Source organism: Megalops cyprinoides, chromosome 6 (assembly GCF_013368585.1).
Source record: "Megalops cyprinoides isolate fMegCyp1 chromosome 6, fMegCyp1.pri, whole genome shotgun sequence".
NCBI lineage: Eukaryota > Metazoa > Chordata > Actinopteri > Elopiformes > Megalopidae > Megalops > Megalops cyprinoides.
The window spans coordinates 24,930,924-24,957,706 of NC_050588.1; the positions used below are offsets into that span (position 1 = coordinate 24,930,924).

The following is a 26,783-nucleotide window of genomic DNA, read 5'->3' on the forward strand; positions in this document are numbered from 1 at the left end:
GCTCCCGGGCCGCGACTTATAGTACGGACCTCAGAAATACCAAATGGCACAGGACCAACAGTTTTGCTGAATTAATAGCTCACGTCTCTTTGTGTGTTTTAATGCATATGTTAAAAGAGCACATTCTGTGTGCGCATTTACAGGCGCGGAGCACAGCAGCGCTTTCACAGTTAGCCCACAAGTGACATTTCCCTGTAAAAGAACCATTCGTTTGATCTGGAGTGATTACACTGACCCAGGAGAGACTCTGTCCTTTGAGCCCAAGTGGGTGCAGAAGGGGGACGTTAGAGGGTGTATATTAGAGGGCTGCGACCCTGAAATTGCATTGTCCACTGCAAGGAGTTGGATCGTATTGATCAAGTGACAGTGGCTCATAGGACATGCACACAGGAAGCTCTTGTCTGGACACCACAGTGCATTACAGAGCACAGCATGCGCAATCCATCCACAACCCTGCCAAAAACGGGTTGGAAAAAAAAAAAAAAGAGCTGTCAATCTGGTAATAAAATCTTTGTGAAATTCCAGTCTCAGGCATTGGGAATCTGACACTCATAATTCAGATGCAGACAAATAATTTCAACATTGCTGTATGTGTAAAATGTAGACAACACTCATGCGAGACATTCATTTCAAAATGGCCCAGACAGCAGGTGAGATCCATACCTGTTTTATTTGATTATTTGAACTGAGATCTCAAAGGCAGCAAAAAAAAAAAAAAAAAAAAAAAAAAACAGGTCACACTCTATTTAACGTGGTCTGGGTCAGGCTGTGCCATGCATACTGGCTTCTAATTTCTGCTTTTCAGTACGTGTGCTGCACACATTCTGAACAGCTGGTATATTGTTTTAATTTGGGATCTTTTTGTTCTGCACCTGCATGACGGGCCTGCCACTTTCTCTGCACACTGGCACTCGCGTGAGAAACCACAGAAATTCTGGTTGTGGTGAGATGTGTCATATCAAGCCTTGGACTGAAGAATGAGGATGGGGATCAGGACACCTAAAACAAAATGTGCTCTTGATACGTCTGTCAAAGGGGAAAGATATCTACAGATAGCATTACAAAAAGCTCTGCCCTTCCTTTCAGAAGAAAAGAAAAAGTTTTCGTTTCATTAACTCAAGACTAAAGCATAATTATCTCCCCGTAGACCTTAATCACCAGACGAAGGAGAATGGAACAGAAAGCAGTTTCCAGTTCAGTCATTAAAGGTTTTTATTTTTCCCTTTCTCTCAGAAGAGAGTGAGCAGTCAAATAATGGCAACAGATCACAGGCCAAGAGTCACACACAAGGAGAGAAACAACTTCAAACTCTGTCTGTTATACGGCATGAAAGTGCTGATGTTATCCAGGCTAAATTGTTAACTTAAATATAAAAGAGCTTTGTCTTTGCTTCTGCCTACTATCGCAACCCCTGTTTTACTCCTCATGTTCTGCACAGACTTGGAATTTCAGGGATGGTGAGGAAGTCGACTAGCCAAATATGCCCATTGTCTGCTCTGTTCAGTGGAGGACGAGTGTAATTAACCGTGTTTAGAGTAAAATCACGTTGAACACAAACAGACCGTTTTATAATTGTATATAATATTTCAAATCACTAGCAGTGCTTGAAGGTGCTTGTAATACTACCCCTTAAAAGACAAATCCCTCAAGGAGTCCAGCGTAAAAAATAGTAATTCTGGATTTAATTAGCTTATAAAAATAATTGCCATTAGCAGTCTCATCGAAGGGGCTGGAGCATTTGCTGGAAAACGTCTTTTTTTTTTTGGACTGAGTGAAGACAAAGGATTCAACTGCAACTTGCAGCAGGCCAACAGTCGTTTTTCGCGCTGACACAGGGGTCGAGTTAATTAGACTATTGTCATTTTAATCAGGACAGCGCTACGCGAATACCCCTTCCTCAAAGAGCCAGTGGTCTGTAACAGCTGTGGGTTTGCACATAGGCTCTGGGCCTGGACTCTGTAACTGCTATGGGTTAGGACAGCCTGTGATGGTGCCTTCACGGGCCCTGTCTTTAATGAGCCACACTGAGGAGACAAAGAAGCCAGAATTACTGCCAAACTACAAAAGGTTTTCGGTCTTCATGTGTCACATTTGCAAACAATACAAACATCCAACGAATGAAATGGCTTGCTGCTCCACAGCAACAAAATTTTCAACACTATATTTGATTTTGTCCTTTGGCGTAAACTTGTATTTGTAATAGCGTTTTTTTTTTTCTTTTAAAAAATGAACATAACATAAAAAGACAAGCGAATACTTAAGAATATCCACACTGGCTGATTAGACATTTACCAAGGCTGAAATAATGTCAGATATACAAGTGATACAACTCACAGGGGAAACATGCAAACATTATGCCTTCTATTTCACCACTGAAACTTAACGAAGCTAGAAATGACATTATTCTGGGTGTTTGATATGAGTCCATCCAGCTATTTTTTTGGGATAAAAAATAAAAGCAAATATGAGCATTTATCAATGTGAAAATATTACTGCTATTACATGCTGTGTTACTTACACAATACATGCATGAACAAAACTGAATAATGCACTCAAGTCGCTGTGATAAGAACAGGGAAATAAGAGCAGCCATGGTGCTGCTGAATCTGTCGGCATGCAAATGATGTTTTCGCTGAAGAGTGGAAAACCCAGCACAAAATGAAAGGGATCTTTCACCTCACTTTATTTTCAGCTAATTTAAGCAAATGATGTGGCTTCCAGGACACTGACAGACATTTTACAATATCATGATCACAAGAAGTAATATATCTCATTGAACGTACCAGCCTGATGAGCCTGGTTTCGATTACAAATAGGCCATCGTCCATGTGTGGGACAAACCTACTCACAGCACCAACACCACACAGCATGTACGGAGGGCTGAGATACTGACTGTGAGCTGAACACAGCCATGCCCTCCATGTCGCTTTAACCTTTAGCAAGCTACTTAAACAAGCCACTTCTATGTACAGTTCTTCATTTGGTCTCGGACGCAGTGGGGACAGTTACAGACGGTGAATGATGGGTGAAGGACACAGACAGTGACTGCAGCGTAATGTGGACTGGGCTTGTAGGGCCTCCCCCAAAACACACCGCTAACCTCAGGGTTGTGCTGACTTCACAAGGGTCACTGCATGGTCAAACAAACCAGCCATCACAGAAAGTCCAGAGCGACTCCCAGAAGACAGACAAGTTGCATGTAATACTGTCTAGCAACAATATTCTTGCACATTCTCTTCAGACACTTTTTAACCCAACAGTGTCTATTTATGATTATATTAATAGGCCTGCAAGTTCATCGTTTCAACATTGACGATAAATATTTCATTGAGTGTTAATATTAATTTGATCAGAAATTAACTTTATTCAATTATTAAACACATGCAAATTAATAATTCAAGAATAAGAATGATTCGAATATGTTGAGAAGAAAAAAGATATCCAATAGCCTGTAGCAGAAAGCAAGGAGGAGAAAAAGCAAATGGCGATAATATCCATAGTCATGACGCTCTCAACACAGGCAGAGATGACAGGTCACCGTTCTCACGCTGTCGCTTACTTTACTCTTGCACATAAGGATTCCCCGAGAGCTTTAAAAAAATTACCTGATTACCATGGAAACCTCTCTGGCAATGTCCCACTTTAAACTGCTCTTTGAAATCAGTAAACCGTTTGTGTCTGCCTGGCTTGACCAAGGCAATTGAAAACAACAGGTTGTTTTGTTCGGTGGGGTGTACATGCAGAGATAAGGGAAGACAGAGGCTGTAAAGCTGAGTTCTGGTTAAAGCTCCATGTTTCCAAGGTTCTTCCTTGAGAGATTTACAGGGATTAGATGTGGAAATGAAAGCCTAATCTTTATTTGACAGGGTAGTCAATCTCTGACTCAGTGGTCACTCTTCAATTTAGACCTCTCTCAGGCGCTCAGCTCTCCCACCACAAATAATGCTGCTCTTTCCAAACCCTCAGCTTCTCACTACTGTTTTACACTGCATTTATATCTCCAGTGACATGATGAAAAATACTTTAACATCTGATATTTTTAAGAATCACACAAAAATGTTTTATGGTGTATTTTACATAAGCCTTAAGATAATACTTGTGTCATAAAGTGCTGAACTACAGGGCTACAGTTTTAAATACAAGAAAAAAAAAATATGACAAAGGTAGAAGGCTTATGTCTCACTGTACATGAGGCTGACACTTGTATCATGCAGATCTAACCAATTCTGAAAAGGTCTTTTTTACATCTGAAAAGTGCCTGATTGGAATATGTCTCATCTCACTGTGCTTCTTAAAAGAAAGATAGAAAGAGATATTTCATTGAGATGTATAGTCAGGATAACCAATTAATCAAGAGGCTGGACAAAGGCACTGTCTAAATTTAAACTCTAAAACAGAGTGCGGCTCCGGCGGCTCCTATTCTTCAATTATTCATTACTGTGCTGTTATTACCCAGCATATAGAATTAAAAATAGCTGATTCCACTTAATTACGGTTTCTAGTTAATGCTTGCTGCAGATGTCACAGCTTGCACCAGCAATCTTTCACAATGTTTAACCCTGTCAAACACAGTCCAGGGGGCCTGCTCTGTGCTGGGCCCAGAGTCTTGTTCTGACGACGCGGACAGACGAGATGGAGAGGGGCTGTTTTTGTTGGGTGTAGCATGCATTTCTGAGAGAGTGGGGAAATAAAATAAACATCTGCGTTGCCATGCCACAATAGCGCGCATTGTGTTACATTCCAAAGAGAAATGATGATGTTTTGGAAGCAATTCCTTAAACTCTGGAACAGCATGGACTTTCCAGAGATTCCTGATTCTGTGCATTCCAACAGAGTTCCAGAGATGGGGAAGCTTTCTGAATGATGACCTTCAGCTTTAACTCCCAAAAAACAAACTTCTGGGTATATATCATTCAGAGGTTGGTCCACACAAGAACTGTTCTGTATAGATGATCCAGTAGGACGTTCATAAATCTTACATCTATACTCAAACAGGTTTACTTGCACTCTGAAATAGAAGCAATTTTTATGGAAAGAGTGGTTTCATGTGACCAAAGGGTAGGATATATTTTTATATTGAATCTTTACTGGGGATTCATATGGTGCTAAACCTACCTCTGTTGCAAGAGTTGATCTATCAAATTTGTGCATGTTTACAAACGAGGTATTTATGGATATGAAATTCACAGAAGGGGTTTATTAACTCTATTTATTAAAAACATTAGGTTCTTTAGGATTAGCTCTAGCAGCAAACATGTATTTTGTCCGCAGATTTGCAATTTCTGCCATTTTGCTACAAACCCACCAAAAATGCTGACAAAAAGATAAACTTTGCCAGTTAAGCACTCAGGAAATTCAAAATCTCCCAGATTTTCTCTTTAATAACATGCAAAGAGAAAGGTTTCACTTGTTAGCATCACTGTTGCTTCGCACTTGCAGCTGAGTTTCCTTACAATTTTATCAACATTAAGCATACAAGCGTAGCAAGAGCAGCACTACAGGCATCTGGATCCCTACTACAACGGAGTTGCTACACTGGCTTTTCCTGCTTGTGAGCAGGCACAGAGCTAGCCATATTCAAAAAGGGGCCGACAGCTCAGCTGCTTTGAAAACTATCAGAATCCAACTATCTACTGCGTGTACAATGTCAGGGCTGGTATGCAAACTTGCTAGCTAACAAATTAAATAGGAATCATTGCACTCCTCTTCTCTAACAGCAAAACAGCCTATGTATAAACTACATTGCAGCTCTACCCTGTGCTGTATAGATTACAAAAGACTAGGACAGTGATCTGCAACAAGTCTCAACCCTTCAATGTTACTTGAATAAATAGCTGAACAGCTGTACATTACAGGCGTGGATCAGATTACTGGCATTGTGTTTACGTAAAGCTAAACATGGTCTTTTTGTGAGGGCCTTGTGAATGTTACACATTTCCACAAATTTGTAAAGGTGTTTATGAAATAATGGTATCAACTATCATTTCTGTAGTTTCTGATTTAGCTATCCATGCTAGCAATTAATACACAGACAATTGCCTTTTTAAAGGTGATATGGAGATTCACACTGACTGCAAAAATTAAAGACACTCCACGTGACGCACTGTGATCCACTGGTGGTTTCACCAGCCAAACAGGTTTCAAATAACATTGAGAAAATACAGAAAAAACCTACTGCACTAAAAAAAAAAATCCATGACCATTAAACACAAATGGTGTGGAGTGCTTGTGGAAATAAGTATCTGTGTAGTAAGTTAATGCAGAACTGAGCATCATAGAAAAGGCCATATGTGCTTGCACCAGACACAATTCTCTTTGCCCTTTAAAGACAAAGGCTTTTTCATGTCTGCCATTCACTAACTTTCCAGTCAGTACAGCCTGTCACTTCTTTTCCAGGCCATCCGGAGCAACAAATAGGCCATATGCAAATATTGATAACCAAGCAGCATTAAAAATGTTTTGTGTTACCATTTGAATATTTAAATAATGTATTTTAGATCTAGATATTTTATGCCAATTTTCATACATGTGTACAAGTGCAGTGCACAAGCAGATGGTAGACTGCGATAACTTTTTTTCAACAACTTTCCTCCATCCAAAACCAACAGACACTTAAATAAGCACCACCTACAGTTGCAACAGTTCCAAACAGCTTCACATCCTATAAAACCCAATTTAAATGCAACCACAATGGACTTTGGCCATAAGTTTGAATGTGATGTTTGCCGGTTGTCAAAATGAACATTACAATATATTTGCCTCACAAAGTGTGAGCGTGAGCTTAAACGTGTCCCTCAAAGTTATGGGGCAAAGCTCAATGGATTCAACAGAGACCTACGTTTCAGTTAGGAAACTGAAAATGGGCTGGGTCACCCACACACACACATCACTTAACCAAATTGAGAAGAGTGATAACATTATATTTACATAGCTGTGTTGCTGGTTGTGATTATTATCTACAAACTTTTACCCATTCAATGATGCAATGGAATACAATATATGGCAGGATGCCGGGCTGGCTGGAGAAGCCTTTAATTGCACGCATGAATATACATGAATCTATCACTGGCTACATGTCAGTAAATAGGATAGAGAGCTGTGCTCTAAAGAGTCACTCAAGCAGCTCTTCCTGAGCTTTCACTGGCTTGCAAAGAAGACGTTTTACTGTCTCACCTCAGTTACATGAGCCCACACAATTTGCCTACAGGACTGAAGAGATCAGTAGATTAAACTGCAGTGGGAATCATTAACCGTGTCCCTCATATTACCTGTGTTAGTTGTGCTTTGCAGCAGTCAGACGGAGTGGTTCTTTTGCATTTGCAGCTTTGATCTCCTCCTTTGAGACTGTCTGTGTGTGTGTGTGCCACGGTCCCTTGGTGCCCCTGAACTAGAACAATGAGACAGTGATCTGGCGACTGGGGAGACAATCTGCACACCGGTCTCTTTTTTAAAAAGAGGTTCGGTGTATCTTCTAATAAAAACTCAAATTTAGAATATTATAATTGCCCGTGCCATGTAGGTTTTCTTTCCTGTTGAGTACGTTTGTGGCTGGCTTCTGATGGTCAGTTAGAAACATTCTACATGTAAGAATAGAAATGGCAAATTGTGTAGACTGATACACCTCTGCGGGCCACCTAAAATGGTTGCAATGGTCAGATCAAGATATCTGACTGCTAGAACCACACCCCAGGCTTTCCTGATAGGTTTGAAGACATTGAGACTGTAAAGCTCATTGGAATGGCTGCACTTGGGTCCTTCCCCACGCTACCAGGACATTCGGACAAGCCTTGGCAGGGTCCCGTCGCCCAGCGGCTGTAGACTCTCACTGCAACGTTTGAATCGATGCAGACGCTGGATGGTTTGTTTGATTCCAGGCAGTGCGACACATCTGCTGCTTGTCACATTGTGTTGTACATGTCTGCGGGCCAGACGCGCCCCGGGCCTCGCACTCCCCAGTCTCGGCTCTTGCAAACAGGGACAGCTCAGTGGCTAAAGCCACACTACGCCGTCCACAGTCAAGCCTGTCCGCTTCATTACAAGCCGTCGCTATCATCACTGGCCAATCAGAGTGTCCACCTGGAGCATAGTGTGACCCTGTTACCTCCACAGTCACATGACAGAACAGTGTCCAACTCAGCTCTGCATACAGTAACTCTATGCAACACTTTTATTGCCCCTAGTATCTTGGTTTCATACTGATTTGCATGCCCACAAAACACTTTCAAAATGCAAGTTATTAGGGAAGATGGAATATTAAACTCAAAAAGACAAGCCCTGAGGAAAACGCAACAGACAAAATGCATTCAAACACTTCACTTAAACTTCACTCTAGTCCTTTTCAGCATTCAGTCATTTGTCAATATTGAGAATCAATTCATTTTCTCAGTCTATTGAAGGAGTGCTTTCATGCCCTGAATGGCTGCTTTACCAGGGATGTTATGCAACACAAAGAATATCTGGCCATGCAAGTGTAATTAAGCAACCAATAAATTCATAATACTGATTTTTTTCTTCTGCAAAAGCTGGATGATTACTTGTAAAGCCAGCAAATGCTCAACATTAAAATCAATTTAAACAGACTGGTCATTAAAAAACTACATTGAATTTGATATTTTTTCTGCACTTTGAAGTACAAAAATGGCTCACATTACCAGCATCCCAGACACAAGCCTACAATTTAATTTGAATGAAAACCTTCACAGCTTGGCGATACTGTTGGTGTTTGTAGTGTTTCCTACCCCTCAAAAAGATATTATATTTCATTTATATTTCTGAACACAGAAATAATACCAATGTTTATAAATTATCATGACCAATACAACTAGAAAAGTGTGCATTATATTTTTCCATGAACATAACAAAACAGCAGCATAGCATAGTCACAACTGACAACTAAATATCATTATCAAGCTTATCTGCATACATGTTTCTCTCTCAAAAAACAATTTCCTGGGTATTACTGACGTAAATGGATGAAAAGAATCACATACAAACCACAACAACTGAGACTTCTGGCTGCTTGTAGTCACACAGCACAAAACAACAGAAGTATGACATTGCAACAGTATAGTGACTGAATTTAAATTATGTTATAAACCAACCAGAAATATGCAATGAAACATACCTAAAGACCATCAGCAGATTTAGGACTACAATGAAACTGTAATGAATTCAGGAGAATAATTTGTTTGAGGTTTGAGTCCAATGACCAGTCTGGCCTTCATTAGGCTCAATCTGACATCTATCAGAACAGCATGTTGGCTTACTGCATGAGCCTCACTCTCCAAGACCTGCCCGGCGAATTCCAATGGAAATACTGCAGGTTGTTATCATTCCACAGAGAAGTCTATGACTGCGAGCAACAAGGCTTTAATTAGAGACTCTATTTGATCATTCCACAGCTGGGCTTTGTTAAGGCTCCTTCACGTCACCTCGAAATCACCCCGTACTCGTAGGGCTAAGTGTGAAAAAAGGACCTGTAGGCTAGTCTCTCCTCTGCACCATTACTCTGTGATCCCACCCCTTCCTCGGCTTTGTACCTGATTGGCTGGCGCCATGTCAATAATTCCCCCACAGTGCACATGACAGTTTATTGAACTGAATCAGTTTCGTTGATAGTTATAGTAGTCTTTGCCAGTTGGTTTCAGTGCCTTGGCATGGTACATTTTCATATGCAATGTCTAAGTGTAACACTGACCTATCAGAACCGCTTTCACATGGCAGAACCCCCGGAAATCATAAATGGTTTTCAAAATGGAGCTGCAGAGTGAATGCCACGTGCACTTGTTGTTGGACCACCCCATCAAGAAGGAGATGTTCCATATCTCAACACCGCTAAAACTAATCTACCAACAGGGACACTTGACACTGCACACCAACACAGCACAACACAACCCTGCTGTACACAGTATATAATTGTAAACAACACTATTGGACAAAGGAAATATCTTTGAGGCTATAAAGATTACAGTGTTTTCCAATGTCTATGTGAGTGTGCTGTGTGAGAGAGGGTCAACAATTGTGTGTGTGTTTACAGTACATGCTAAGCTTTAAAACTGTTTGGCAGTGTGCTGTCTCCAGAGGGTCACTGTTTGCTTATGGTGTGTTTACACACTATACAGGGTATACAGGAAAAGGAAGGACAGTCCAGAGGTTTCTTTATTTTTACCCCCTGACATTGAACGTGAGGTTGAATACAGACTGAGAATGAGAATGACATTCATTACCCTTTACACTAAAAAATGGTTAATATCATATGTGACTTACAAATGACAAAAATAGCCTATTGTGTCACACTTGCAAAGGGCTGTCAATCAGGAAATTATGAGAGTTTACCCCTCATGTCAGAGGGCACTGTCACTTACTTTGATCCCTGTTTCCACAGGAAGTGGCCACTGGAGTCTCCTGAAGAGAGAAGGAGAGAAAAAGAGAGATCCAGGGTTAGCCCGGCACCAGCCGTGTAGCCATAGTGAACTGCAAGTGACCGACACAGAGATACGTTTCCTGTTATCCATCTTAAAATACATAAAAATAAAGCAGGATTATTTCACAAAATCAGAAGAACAGACACTCTGAACTGATGTCTTCTTGGACAAGAGTAAGGAAGGAAGAATCTACAGCAGTGTGTGTTGGGCAGTGACAGTGGGGCAGGGGTGTCTGTTTTTTCATTTAATTTTCTATTTTTATTTATGTAACCTTTCCTTTCTATGTGTTGCTCTGTGTTTTTACTTATTTTTATTAGCGCAATAACATTTACATTATAATGTAAATGACTTCTGCCACTGTTGTTATCATTCCATCATATATGTCACATTTTTTAACCCTGCTGTGGCAGCACTGCCAAGTCATGCAAATAATACACAATTTAAATTTGAATTTGACAGTGAGGGAGAGAGGGAGGAAAGGCTAAGAAGAGTAACACACTGGCTATCAGGAATGAGGAACGCCCTGAAACTCATTAAATCATGCGTCCAAAGTACAATATATTGCATTATAAATGTACATTTCAAATCTACTCCAACAGCAGGACAGAATGAACACTAGTTTTATCTAAAGACAATCAATCCTACTTCTATTTTAGCGGCGGTCATCTTTTCAAAGGAATGTTCATTAAAACAGTATTAAGTAGGTTCAGTCAAGCTTCCTTTTTGCCCCCCTTGTTTTAAATATCTTTTGATGCATATATTTAGCGTCTTGAACGAAATTCCCTTGATTAAACAAATAATGGCACATTCAGAAAACTGTAATTGAGTTCAAATTGATTCTACTGCTGCTCTAATTGCATTTAAACACTGTTCTTCCCTAACCCTAGATTCAAAGCTCCTTAATTACTGCCCTCTGAAGACAAATCCCTCAGGTCTGAATGGAAAAATAAAAATAGTGTAAGTTTTACAGCACGTTGTTAAAATGACCTATAAACTTTTTTTTATTCAATATAAATGAAGCCCCAGCAGGGCAGGCTCCGAGAACACACACAACACTGAAATAGCCTGCACCACTGTGCAAGGAGAGAGCCCCCCCCACCCCCCCAGATAAATGCCACAAATTAACAGTAACCTCCAGCTGCTGAATTCTGTCTTTCTGCCCCCCCCCCCCCCTTCCCTCCTTTTCTAACCAAGAGGGAAAAAAGGCGAAATGTGTTTCCTGAAAGCCAGGAGAAGTGGAAAAAGCCCATCCTGCCTGTGGAACCACAGGCCCGCAAAGCACCCTACTCTGGCCTTTCTTGCCGAGACAGCAAAAGTTCCCTGAAAGGAAAGCGCCTGCCAACTCAAACAGGGCTTTCTTTCACGCCCAAGAGCGGCGAGCGGGCCTGCAGTGGGCTTCCTGAGGGCGCAGTGCAGCTGGAGCGCTCCGAGTAAAGGTAACGGGAATGTCAGCGCTACTGTAAACTCGCTCTCTGCTCCTGTCAGCAGGACATCTCAAATCAAAGCCCCAAAACAAAAAAAACAAAAAAAAACAACAAAAAACAAAACCCGCTCCCTTCATATCCACCCCACCTAAACAGTGAGCATTGTTTTCAAGCCACCCAATCCCAAAACTTCCCACGAATTACAAAGGGAGAGCTCAGAGAGGGCAGCCGTTTTCCGTCAGCTCCCAAACAAAGTGCCAGGAGCTGGGGAGTGACATTCAGCTCGGGTTAAAAATACGGACGGTTCAAAAACGATTAGAGTCTTATTTTCTGTCGAGCGCCTGACACCAGAGAGGAAACCAGAACAATCAACTCTGCTGGCTTTTTTTCCCCTTATTTTGCTGAATTTAGAAACGCTAATTAGTTTTGCTCTCATAAACCCAACCTGAATATGACCAATTTAGAAAGTGTGAGGACACGTGTGGCGGTAACAAAACGTATGGAGTGAGGATTGAGAACCTTATGTCGCATCCTTCAAATGCCCTGTATCCTCAAGGCCTCCAACTGCATAACTTTACCTAAACTATTTCCAAATTCTAGTCAATAGATTTGTCCAAGCTTAGTGGTCCGGCATTTAGCATTTGCCAAACATGACCTTTTCTGAGAGGAATTGTCATGTCAATGGTACATCTAGCCCCCAAAGACGGTGGTTTGGATTCTGAATCTAAGTCTGGAGAGTAAAACCACCTGGCTTGCCATGGCACAATCAAAAGCCCAACCAAACATCATGTGCAGCTGCAGAATTTTAACCACTGCACTGTTCATAACATGACTTCCTCTTTAAAGCGTAATGAAAACAAGACAAACTAACAAATTATGGCATAAATTTCACTATTTGTTCTTTACCTTATATATAATATATATGTATATATACTAAATATATATATAAAAAAAATTTCACCTTATTGAAATTGTGTACTTCAAAACCACCAATGTGAAAAAACAGCAAGGTGGTATTTAATATGTCATGTAAAAATTAATGATAAACTTGTGAAAATTGTCTTCAGGAATTTCATTGCTATTCCCTGAACAAACAGTGGAGGGTCTTTCATCACTGCCAGCCCCAAGACTGATGGCCTGTCAGTGGATTCCCCTCCTCCAGCACCGGTTTTTGGGTTGGGAAGTCGCTAAAAAAAGGCTGCAGATACACATTCCAGGCCTTTGCTTTTGCTGGGAGTAATTCTCAGAAGCCAGGTCGCTGCCAACGTCCTTGCAGCCAATGGCAGAAAGGCCAATAAGTTCACATTAACTGCAGAGTGTAACTGCGCCGAACATCTGCTCATGAATGAGAGCATTGCCCACCAACTCAGCGAGTTGGGGCGCTGATGAAAAATTCAACGTTCTCCGCGCTGGCACGCTTGTTTTGCTCTATTCTCCTGAGCCTCCAGAATTATATTAAGAGAATTTCAGCACGGTGCGGTGTATCTGAGAGAACAGCTGGTGTTGAAAAGGGATCTGCCGCTCTCAGAGAGCTCTGGGACCTCACACCGGATTGGCCTTCTCGTACACCATTTGTCCTTGAAGGAAAAAAAATCAGCGTTAAACACTCAGGTAATAATAAGAGAGCTGGAGCTACATTTAGCTGATTACACTACCCATTTGTGTGAAGCTGGACTAAGAATAACCAATGAAAACCTGAATCCATAAAATGTACAAAAGGCCAATGTTGCTGATAGGGTTCAACTGGCAGAACTCTGGTATTTGTTTTTTTTACAACATAAATTGTTCTGTTTCTTCCATTTCACGAGCACTGATTGAAACTCATGAACAGTGGACAGAGACTGACTGGGAAAACGCACCAAGTCCAAACCACTGGCTTATCTTTCTGTGGAACTGATATTCTTTGCACTTTGACAGGGCTTACTGCTAAAGACAGGAGACAGGGGCTTCATAAACCCCAGAATATGCAGAGCTATCATGTGCTGTCAATGAATCTCACTGAACTTTAACCAATCACAGTAATCTGCTATGGACAGAAAAATCTTTTGATTGGTTTATGCAAATCAGTGACTGACAACTCGCGAATAAGGAGTTCATGAAGCCTCACTTTCCCATCACTACAGTTTCCACTGGCACTTCACATGCTGTTACAGTGTTACTCTAGAGTTGTTTAGAACAGACAAACTGCTGCTTTGAGAATATAATCTTCACTGAAGCATGAAATTCATTTTAAGACATATGAAAATATTGCACTCATTTTTTTTTTTTTTTTTGCATTTTTAAAATTATTTATTCCTTTTTATGAAATATTCACAGCACTCTTATGCTGGACTGATTAAGTACTCACATTGCTAACATGACTGTTTGGCACATCAAACCAATGACAGATATTTACCTTTTCCAAAGACTGTATACCAAATTTTGTCAGTCAAACCTAGCCTATATTATAGTATAGAAAATTCCTCATCCTACCTGCATCAACCAAATAAATACAAGGGGGGGGAACTTGCATGTGAGCACTTGTAATTACCAATCTGGCCACTGGTAGTAAGGATATCAAATCAAAATCACATTCAGCAGCTTACATATATCAAAATGATCTCACCAAAACCTCTCCTTTATGGTAAAACAGTGCACTCAGTGAATAAAGGTCTGTATATATAAAAAAATCAGATATATAACATTCTTCAGTTTAACAAATGAACACAATAAGTTCCATCCTTGTTGAGAAACACTGCACTACATGGTGGATATAGTGTATAAAAGTAAAAAAAGGGTTTGGTTGGATTCGGTTTGGTTTCCAGGGCTCAACAGGAGTAATTCCCAGTAATCAGTCATATGAGGAAGTGACAGTGTTCACTAAAAACTAAAAATAAAGGATTACCTAACGTTCAAGTAATTTCACTTCTGTCTTTGGTACAAAGCAAAAAAACGGCTTAACAACCTGAATTTGTAAATCATTTCCAGTGATTTCAAAAACTGTGAGACCATGGACCCTTTCTGTTGGATGTAATAGTGTTTCATCACATTGCTCAACTTGTCAACAACAATCTCAACTCTGAAGGAGAGTTCAGGAGTACCGTTTGCCACAAACTTCTATGCTGTAATGTATATATTACCTGAACAGAGTTAAGGGAGGCAGACTGTCCATGGATCCAACATCAGTTTTGCCCAGAAAAGAGATAGACACTAGCTCATGTGTCTCTCTGACCTGGTGGATTTGAGGGATCATTTGTCTAGGTGGCAATGGTGACAAAAATCAGGACGAATCGTTGTGTGCCCATAAGAAAATGTTGTACCCAAATCCCCTACGCAGTCTGAAAATACAGGCCAGGTGCAGTAAAGCTGGTTTAGTATGGAAGTGCTACAGGTGGCACGGAGAAGGCCTCACGCAAGTGCATTTTTCATTAAGTCACATGCATGTGTCTATAGGCATAATTCAAACATAATACTATCCCTTTAGTTTCACTTTTACTACATCTGCAATTTCATGAATCTAGTTTGTCCTTACATTCTCCTTGCATTTTTTTCCTGCTATTGTATCTGGTTTGGATTCTGGAGTCCAGTCTTGTGGGGAAGAAAAAAAAAAAACTCGCCAGACACATTTAGTTGCTGATAAATCACTACGCTTCATCTTTCTGACAAGACTCCTCCTTCATCAAACTTACAACTTCACACAGAGATAGGAAATCGCACATTACCACGCTGACAAACAATTATAATTATGTCATAAGTAGCAACTCAGTGTTACAACAACTTGGAGAGGAAGACATAAAGGAATACAAAGCCATTGTACACCACACACTACAAAACAGACACTTCTGCACTAATGTGTATCTACTGCTTACTTAAAGAATATCTCAGAGACTAAATCATGCCTCAAACAGAAATAAAATTTTACTGAAGATATTAAGAGTCAGGACAACCACAAATCTATCAAATACTTAAAGTATGGAAACTACTCAGAACACATACTCTTGATACCAATGCTTAAGGCAGACAGATTATTAATACCCCTGTTTTATTAAAACTCACTATGTTACAACTGTGTTGTTTTTATTAAAATGATTAAATCTAATATAGATTATTAGTATCTTTTTTTAATACAGCTCCAAATGTCAGCTAGCCACAGTAAATATGACTGCTTATGTCTCACATATGCATTGTTGACACTTAATGTAATTTCAGCGGAACATCCAAATGAGAGCACTATGGGGTAATATAATGCTGTTAATGAGAATCCTTTCCACTTCTAGACCTCGGTGAGATAGCCATAATGCACGGCTCCCCTTTTAATAAAATAATTGTTACAGTTATTAAAGATGAATCTCATCAGAGGCAAGATGACAAAATAATTCATTACTAAAACTGGGCTTTAAATAGCTGCAAATTAAATTTCCCCTGAAAATATGCTTCCAGATAAATTGGATCGTTATTTCATATAAATATTGGATTTAGTGTGCCCTTGAAACAAAAAAAGAAAAAGAAAAATATTCAACAAAACGTCCAGAAAAAAGTTCACAGCATAAAGCACAAAAATCAATAAATAATACGAATACTTTATTATTATCAATTAATGTCATAATTATTAATGTCACCTAATCTGTTATGCTTGTCAAGGCCTTTTCCCTCAATACATTCTGTTGGAAGAATCAGTAGTGATGTCATATAAAAACCTTCACCCCCCTTCTATATCCCACCTCTGATAAATTGTCCATGTGTTCAACATCCCCCCTTTGTCCACGTATATGGTCACAAAATTGGGGAGCATTTATTCCCATGCGATGTGTTAAACATTGCGCTGGGCCCAAGGATGCACCGCCCCCTTCAGATTGCTCATATAGATTTATTTATGTATTCAAAAGACATAATTTATGTTGATGGCATGGAAACTTCCCAACATGCCTTTTAACCTGTCGTTTTTCACTCTCTCCTTGGCAGGATGTTCAGAGGAAATGCTTTATTAAGGTCCTGAAGACATAAAGTGTGGGGTGACTTACTGGTGCATTACTGTCTAAAAGCCAAAGTTATTTAGACCAATAAAAACACTAATATATCGTTTGAGTGGAATTACCCTGAAGTTATCTCTACCTTAATAACATCACTGCAACCCTGATGTTGTTTAGATCAATAAACCCCATTACAAGTACAGACCTCAACAAAGATAACACTGTACTGTGACAATGAAATAATGCTCCGAAGCATCTGAGAGCAGAGGAGACTCAACCATGGGGCAATAAGACATCTGAAGTCTAATTATACAGAGAAATGTAATCTGTGGGAAGTACTGAGTGCTAATATGTTTATGATTATTTTAAATGTGAAGACCTTGGCTTATTGAGGCCAATAACGTCACTGCTAGAGTTACACAGCATGTGCAGTGGCCCCTGCCCCCCCCCCTTCCCCCCCCCTTCCCCTCCCCTTCCCCTCCCCCTCCCAAATGCCAGGATGATATCAGTGCGGACCTGAAGGTCCGGCCCTGTTCTGTCTCGATCCTGGGTTTCCTGTCGGGAAAGGGAGCAGTCCACAGCATTTCTGGTCTCCTCCACCCCCCACCCCCTTCACCAGCCGGGAAAACACAGAACTGGGTAATGTCCAAAAATGCTTGATTGCCTCTCCCTCACTCATTCGTCTTTGGATGCATGTTGAAAACAATCCAAAAGATGCAATTTGTGTATTGAAAGTAACTGTGATTTTGCAGTTTGACTACTTCACTACTCAGGCATTAGCTAAGCATAGCTTCCTGTATCCTACAGTGGTAGTAGTACTAGTAAAAATACTATTAATGGTAGTAGTTGTAGTTGTCTTTTAGTTTGTACTGCTTTGAACCACAACATTGGTGTACATGTCAGATTGTCTACCTTCTATCTACATACGTAGGTCAAGTGTGCATAGCAGAATTCATGAAATCCTGTGCGTACACAAACTCCTCTCTAACTACAATACAAATGTAGTTTTTAAACAGCAAATGAAATGGTAACGCCAAAGGAAAAACAACAATGAAGGGCCATTAAGGATATCATTTGTCATTAATGTGAGCTAATGTGCTCTAAACACTATGACATTCACTTCGGATGAAAGCATGCTTGTTGATTAGGGGCAGATGTGTAAGGGAAATAGACAGAAAAATGATGTTAAAAAAAGCAGCTTGACTGAGTACATGATATTTCAATCTGCTTTTCATAGGCCACTTTTACTTAAATCTGATGGAATCTGTAGCCTCTCTTGGGCAATTTGAACATTGATTCATATTGATAACAAGGCAAAGATTTTGACTGTGGGCTCTATTTATTCTCCCAATTTATAAGCAAATATTCCTATCAGTGTCCACCAGGTGATGCCCTAAATCATTCAGTTGATCGGCCTAGAGGTGAGTGACCAATCCTCACACTCAGCCACACCCACATTCACTATGGCAACACTTGGAACAGGCAGACAATGGATTTTCTAGAACTGGTTCTACATTGATGGTTTCTTTCTGAAGTTCATCTGAAGCTTTTGCACTGTTCATCTTCTCACACAACCAGTGGGCATACACTGCTGGTTAAGACTTGTGTCTGTTTTTTTTGCGCAGTGATTACCACTTACCTATGCGGTGTCTGAATCTACCATGAAGGACGTGTTTGGTCTGGTCAGCAGTGACACTGTGGTTGAATGTGCAAATAGATGAACGCAGCATTCTGCATAAACCCTGTACATGGGCGCATGTATGCGCTCAGTGCAAGAAACAAACCTATGAATTTTCTGCAGACTGACACGACTCCACAAACCACAGGAAGAACTGTTTAGATAAAACCCATGTCAGGGTTTGAAAAGGGACTGTTTCAGAAAGGGTTTTTTTTTTTAAAAATAAAAAAAAAAAAAAAAAAAAAGACCACTTTCAGAGTTTCGGTTTGTCACTAGATTATGTAAAAGTACAAAGGTTTGGGCCAGGTTCAAAGAGATACAAAGATGGCGACCGAAACAAAAACATTCCGCTGAAAAACAAATACAAAGGAGAGAAATTTCAACTGAAATTGTGCTCATTCAATCCAGTGCACGCTGGTGAGAGAGTACACCTGAAAGTCCGTGTCAGGTAGGCAGCAGAGAGGCAGGAAACCATGCACGCAGTATTGGTACACCCTTCACACACCTCTGTCTCTACAGATGACAGGATTAGAGAATGGTCCCGAGCTCTTTCTTTGCTGCTTTCTTATAGTTTTAAACAGAAGCTGAATATTCACAATAGAAACATAGAAACGAGAAACAAGAAACGAGAAACCATGCCATCACAACTCATGACCACGCCATGTCCGGTGACATCTTCTCCCTGCGTCATACCACACCCCCTCACCTCACCTTTAACCTCCCACCCATTATTCCCCCATTCTGATCCGCAATGGCACTGAAAAGTCTCCTAATGCATGGCAGTACTTTATCACCTTATTAGCATATTGTGGCTTCAGTACCCTTTCAAAAATTCCAGATTCCATTTTATGTTTTGACAGGTCAAATGAAATGAGAAACCCAGGTTAATACTCTAACCCAGGTTGGAAGCATAAAATCTGGAAAAGATATTAAGGTGGTCTTAATAGCATACCTTTTTTGGAAAGCTACACATACACTAACAAAATGCATGTTTATAAGATTACAGCAAAATATTGTTTACCCTTCTAAGTCTTGGGGCTCTGCAGTCCTGAAGGTAAATGGGAGGCATGTCTCTATCAACAACTGACTGACTAACTCCAATCCGCTAGAGTATTCCATTTCAAAAATAAGCAGCCTCACTGGTCACTATTTTTTTTTTTCCACTAGTATCAAGACCACGTTTCACTGTGCACAGATAGCATTGGCCTAGAGGAAACACACGGTGGTTGACTCAGGCTTGTATGCATTTCTGCGGTGAACGGCATTTACAACGGACTACTGAGACTTGATGGGCTGCAACTGTTACCAGCGCAGAAGGCCGAGCACTTTCTAGATAGCGTAATCGGCGTCGGCTCACGGGCTCCAGATAAGGCTGACTACTCCTCACTGAGACAGACCATCAGGAAGCAGAGTGGGGCAAAGTACAAAAAGAGTGCACGAAGGTGATGACTGAGTAATGCCTCCACAAAAATGATCATCTTTGACAGTATTACATTACCGGACGATAAATAAACGGGCTAAAAAAAGGAAGGGAGGAAAGAGAGGGAGAGAGAGAGAAAAGAAATCTGCCGCCAGCCCTGGAAGTGAAAGCATAAATAAAGTGTGGCACATCTTTTACCTTCCTCAATTACCCAGCTTTTGACATGCAAGCTGAGCACAGTGTAATTAACATCTCGGGAGATAATGGGGTCTCTACTCACTGATCAATCTCACACATATATTATCTGCCTTTTTACCAAACTATACTTGCGTTATTTTAGATGAAAAACTCAGCCTTGGCTACGACAGTAGCCTTTTAATAAAACTGTTATAGTTTATGAGGTCTGAGACTAGGTCTTTCTTCCCAAAGGTAGATTTAATGCTGCTCTTGGAAACCTATATTTTAAATATGCAAGCGATTGTACACTTTTTAATGTAGCCCACTGCTTCTATATTTCATAAAAAATAGACACACAATCACTATCACAATATTATAAACATAGCTAAAAGCAACCTCATTTAAGCAACTTAAGTGTCTTCAAAAGCTATTACTTCTGCAACTAACAAAAGTAAACAATAGACACACACATGCACACATTATACAAGTATTTGTTTAACCTTTATTTAACTAGACAGGTCAGGTGACCTGAAAAAGCAGCAACAATGTTGATGGGAAACCCTACCAGTTGTTCTTGTGAAGATCAAACACCAATTTTAAGGTAGAAGGGGGTATAAAAAAAAAAAAAACAACATCCAAGATATTATGTGCAACCGCTGCCTTTTAATCAGTTAGTGGTATGTGCATGAAGTAAGCGGAATCACCTTTTTCCAGACAGGCCTTGAAGACCTCCCATCACTTGTCAGGTGTGTAGGACCTGATCCCGCCCCCTCCAGGCCAGGTAACACCTGGTGCTCACCTGCAACTCTCACCGCTGGCGGAGTCATACCTTCACTCCCTTCATCCTGTGGGGCAAGTCCCAACTAGATCTTTTTGAGCTGCCCTGACAACTGCTGACTCACTCCCTTTCTGCTCTTTGACAGCCAGGAATGGAAATGCTTCCGAACTCAGCACACCAATGTCTGCAGTCTCCAGCAAGGGGGAGGCACCACTCATGTTATACCATTCCTAACTTGGAAAAACCATTGAAAAAGGGCCCTTGATCAGGTTAATTGCTTGAGAGGGCAGCCGCATTGTCTTTGAATACAGCTGGTGCAGCTGGCCACTAGCCATACCACCCTGCAGGCGTTTCTTGCCAAATGGCTGCTGCCAATCTGGGTGGGGCTTGCCTATGTCTGGGATAGGAAATCTTAGAAAAGCAGGTTGGTGCTGAATATGGTGGTATATTGGTGGGTGTTGGGCCAGTAGGGGGTGTGCTTCACTGCTAACTAAGGTATAAAACACCAAGTCACAGTGAAACTTGGGGTGCTACGTTAAAGTGGGTGCAGTTTTTCAAATGAAAGGTTTTCAATACTAGACAGATCAGGCAATAGCCTCCTACTATTCATTCCAACAGTTAACCCAATTCTACTTCTAACATGTCTCCACTAAGCCTGTGAGATACTCTAAGCAAAGCCCAAAAAAAGAACCCCAGTGAAGACGGGATGAATGATTCTTTAGAGCGCTATTGCCATCCAGGAAATAAGAGCACTTCCACATCACAAACTGTTTTTTGGCATGGTAACTTAGATCAAATGCAGAGGTGATAGGTTGGTTTTTCATTCAGAGGGGAAAATCAACCCATTCCAAATGTGTTATATGTAAACTCAATTAATTTAATGTCAGTGGAACCTCCTTGTTTCCAAAGGGCATTCGGTGCACGTACACACAAAGACTGTCACTTCCACTCTTCCAACTCTTCCACCTGGATCTATGAAGAGAGATATTGTCTCCCATAATCCCCTACTGAGCTCCAACCACAAGTTGAGGGGATAATTAAGGTGGAGTGCTCCACTTTCTGCTTCGAGAGCTGCAGGTTTATTGTATAGTCCTTGCTTATATTTAAACAAATAATCATCTTCACTAAATGTTAAATGTAAGAATGTTAAAATGCCACCTGTTAAATCAGAGGTTTTAGCAGACTGAAAAAATGACCATTGCCAAACATGTCTCTTCTTCTCAGTGTGACCCATGGTGTCCCAGATGATTATCACATGATCTGTGTCTCCACCTTAAGTAGAGTTGTCAGATTTGACATTACCTTTACAGCGCAGGTATTTAAGAGTTTGTTATGAGAAAGAAAACTAGAACAGGAAACAGATTACATAAGACCAGATCATTTCACCCATGCAAAAAAAAAAAAAAAAAAGAAAATGTACGAAGAACTTCCTACTCTTTATCAGATTACACCAGCCATATTAGTCTGGATTCTAGACCAATACTAATCCACTTTTAATTTTCACATGTGCCAGCTATGAGTAAGTGATTGGTCAGTTGCTCTCCTGTGCGTATTAAGCATGGATATGTGAAAGCATCCTTAGCGTTTACTAAAAACTCTCTCAGGGAAGCAACCTTTATCATCATTCCAAGGTGTGTGTCAAAGGCAGCAATCACCCATTGTGAAGAACAGTAAGGATCTGACTGGAGAGCAAATGTGCTTCCACTCCTGGTGTTCATTTGGGTTATTCTTTTAGCCTTTCCCAGACAGGGGCATTCCCATTTCTGCAGGTTTGGAGACATCCCCCTGAGAAGAGCTTCGATACACTGAATGCTGAGAGAATGTGAGGGCAGGATGCCCGTTCTCAGTGGTACTCAGACTTCACTGACATTACTGCACATATTCAAGAGTCTTTGATTTAGGATCACTAGACATCCTGGTCAAGCCTCAAGATAAAATAAAACAGCTTGTTGCTGGCTGTTGCAATAAAATGGGTCTTTTAGCAGCACACATGCTCAGGACACATTCATATTACTACAGTTGCCTGCTCATGAGGAACAATGCATTTTAAAAAAAGTATCTTTGTAAAGCAAAACATACATTATATTATTGTCATTTAACAAGGCATAACATAGTCATAAAATGACCATTCCCAGAATGACTCAAAATCCAAAGTCAGGTTTAGTGATAAAGCAACCCGTGGGGGTATAACTCCTCTAGAGTGACATTATGACTATTCACATTTCAGATCCAGATCCAGGTGTGAAACTGATGGTAAGTTAAGCTATACAGAATTACCAAGCTAATTTCCCTGGCTATGTGGCTATCTTGGTGCAGGAACTGAACTGCTAGTCAGCACAAATCATTTTATTTTAAAAAATCCATTGTTGGGGAAACAATGGGTTTTTAACCTTAAACCTTAATGCAACACCATAGTCTCACTCAATAAATATCTTTCCTCTCAAGAAGCACTGGGCAAAATGGTCAGAGCAAAATAAAAAACATATATGGTAAAAATAATTAAAAAGTAGACAAAATGTTTTAGACTGTATTGTTAAGCCTATTTAAAACCATCAAGCTTCTACACTTGGAGGAAATGTTTTAATAACATGTTACCAGATCTGCCTCACTCCAAATAAAGTTTCTTCAAACTGCTTCCAATTACAGCAGTGACTTCCCACCCTGTCCCTGAACTCTGTCAGCTAGATCATCAATTTCTTTTTTATGACAAATGCTTCATGTTGACCTCTCAAACAGGTTAACTGCTCAAAGGAGTTGGCACCAATCTATTCATATTCTTGTAAAGTAAAAAACAACCTGTTCTGCAAAAGGCAGAGGCAGTGACTAAAACCGCATGTACGTTCTATCGTGATAAACTGTATTCTGTTTTCAAGAAAACTACCGCTATTTTTGTCTGACAGGGATATTGTCCAATGTGTGTTTCAAGTTACATTATACAAGTGACACTATGCTGTAAGATAGTGGAAGGGAGTTTAAGTCTGGTCTGGGAGTTTTAATAATACTGCATCCACTGCAAAGTGCTGCAAATTCGAATGCTAAAAACAAGCCACAGACGGAGAGCATATTAAGATGAAAAAAAGACTATACATAATGGGCGAGGGGTTAATGTAAGTCTGTACAGAGATGGTGGGATGTTTTATAGCTTTGTACACTTTAAACAGATGTGCGTTTTATACAGGAGCTTCCCTTGCCGCAAGCCCTGGAGTTCAGATCCTGCAGTCCACACCTCAAAGAGCCATTAGACAATCAATAAAACATGCCTTTGAAACTACATGTGGACTCGTACCAGCATGAAGCCAGCAGCTAATAGTCAAAACGTCATTTTTGCCCGTTTTCAAGTAGACACTCTTAAGAGATAGCTTTTAACACCAAAAAATCTGCATGAGTTGAAGAACTGTTTGTACAATCTGGTTTGCAAATTTTAAAGAAAAAAGTCTATTTTTTTAAAATAGGAAAAATGTTTGTGTGTCAATTCAAGCAATACATTAACACCACAATACCAAAATATATGAAGTTTTTAAACACCATGGCTAAGCTTTAATATCAGTTATTGTAATGTAATTTCCCATCACTTGGCTACACACTTGCATGAAAAAGATTTTTAAACTGTGAATAATCACCAAAAAGTATGCAATTATTTTTGAAAACATATTCCTTAAGTATATATGAACATTAAAATATACATGTAATTGCTGCATAATATCACAGATTACATTTTGAAACACTTTAAGACTTACAATACACCATGTCGTAGATTGTTACACTTTCAAAAGGAGAATATAAAGTTTTTCTACTATCTAAATTTACTATCACAGATTCATTTACTGATATCCAAATTACAGATTACACAACCAAATTACTTACCAAATTACTTATCTATTCTGAGAAAAAAAAACAACCATAAACTGGTTCTTACTCTTTCTGTTAGTGCAAATTTTACTCTAAAATATTTTGTGTTTTATACGTCCTGAAGAGTCCTTTGTATCGTAAGTGAAGTGAATGTTCTGGAGTTCTGGAGTGATGAAAACAATAATTATGCCGTCACTATTGTACACAGCAGGGCTGTTAATATTTACACAACGAAACCCCCTCCCCCCACTCCCTCACTGCCCCACTCCCCAACCCCACCCCCCACCTGCCTACCCCTTCTGGTTTTACAGCCTTCGTGGATTCCTGGCAGGAGGCCCAGTTGCCCCCACCTCCACCCCACTCCCACTCTCACACTCCTACGTTGTGGCTAATGGCACACCTCACTTCCCCAGGCTGATAAGAGTGACCAGCACTAGCCTTGAGACCCACCTTCAGAGAGTGTGCAGGAAGCAGCTTTAGAAGGGCAGTGCAGGACCAGACCTCTTACACAACAGTGTCCGGCCTCTGCACCGCAGCCTCCTACCTATAACCCTGCCTTTCTTTTGTCAAATGATCAGACCGGGGCCGGGGGGGGGGGTCGAGGTGGGGGGTGGGACGGCACATCCTGTGTGAAACCGCATCCTGAACAAGCATCACCGCGTCTCACTGTAAATAAATACTCTCTCCTCGCAGCACTTCCGTCAACTGTCACTGCCTTGGCTCCAATCACCTTCAAGTCCAAACAGGAAAGTGCAGAGAGGCGAGCGAGATGGCAGATATGAGCTTTAATTTGCTTTTCACTGCAGTTTTCCTTGGCGGTGTGTTTCCTATTCTCCTGCACAGCCAGCTGCCAGGGATCTCTCCGGGACTCCTGTCCCTTCCTGTCACCCTTCATTACAGTGTTATTGTGGGCGAGCCTGCCAATGTGGGGGGAGTCACTGTGAGGTGCAACCTGACCCCCTGGTAAAGAGTTGCGCAGACAGTAAGGCCAAAAGCATTTGCGTAACAGGGCGCATAAAACGTCTGACTTATTACACGCTAATATTGTCTGTTCTATCGGAGGAGGTGTTGCTGAACAACGGGGCATGACAAAGGCAACAAACTGAAACAAAACAATCTTGCAGTTGACAAATTGGTTTTCGTTGCTTTCTCGAGTGATCATCCGTGTTGTGAGCTCATTTGAATGAAGAAATTTGCTTTTAATCATATTGCTTCTTATATATTTAAGAAAACTATAGAAAAACATTGAAAATACAGAAATACAGTGTAAAACGTAAAAATAAAATAGAATGATTAATTTATTTAAGCACTTCATCAAAGAAGCTCAACAGCTAAAATGTGCCATTTTTTACCACTAGAACTGCCTTGTCTGTCATATTGTAACTCGGCCCCGATGGCCCTGAAACAAAAGTCATGAAAGTGTGGACAAATATCTTACACTCTTTGGCAGCATTACATAAGGCAAGATTTAGCTTTCCTAAAATAATGTTGCCACAGCGACACATGACAGCCTGTAGTTTATTAGCGTGCACAGTTAATTCTAAGCATCCCATGGCAAGACAGAAAGTAAGCCAGTTTCTGAGCCATGTCTGACTTATTACAAAACATTTGCACTTCTGTGTCTTTCTCACAGTCAGTGGATAACTTGCTTGATTCTGAAATGACTGTTCCACTAACAGAGCTGGCTCATTCTGGGTCTGACAATTCAGTACACTTTATTTGAGATGAGGAGGCAACTCCTGCATAAATTAAGTGAAGCGCTGGAGAATACTCCCACCAATTCCCATCACCATGTAGTTCCACTCAGGTGTGCTGGGATACATTTTCGAAATAAAAAAAGGCTTTGGACCATTCTGGTGTACTTTGGAAACAACAAAATTGTACTTTTGTTGGGTTCTCTGTTAAAACTTGATGTTTGTTTATCCTTTTTTCATTAAAATGTAATATCCACATTGATTACCTAACTGCCTCATACAAATAAATATTGCAGATAAACTACTTACAGAATGTGACTTACAAATAAATGTCCACCTGGTTAGATCAGCCATAGCACTCAATACACATCAAAGTCCAAATGTTCTTGT

At 40.4% G+C, this 26,783-nt stretch overlaps 1 protein-coding gene across 2 annotated transcripts in view; it reads right to left on the reverse strand.

Annotated features, from left to right (window-relative positions):
- Positions 1–26,783, reverse strand: part of foxp1b (forkhead box P1b) — a 166,014-nt gene that overhangs the window by 106,836 nt on the left and 32,395 nt on the right. For both annotated transcript variants that reach the window (XM_036530883.1, XM_036530881.1), the window contains exon 3: positions 10,365–10,404. The gene's annotated coding sequence lies outside the window, so the exon portion shown is untranslated. The remainder of the gene's footprint in view (positions 1–10,364; positions 10,405–26,783) is intronic.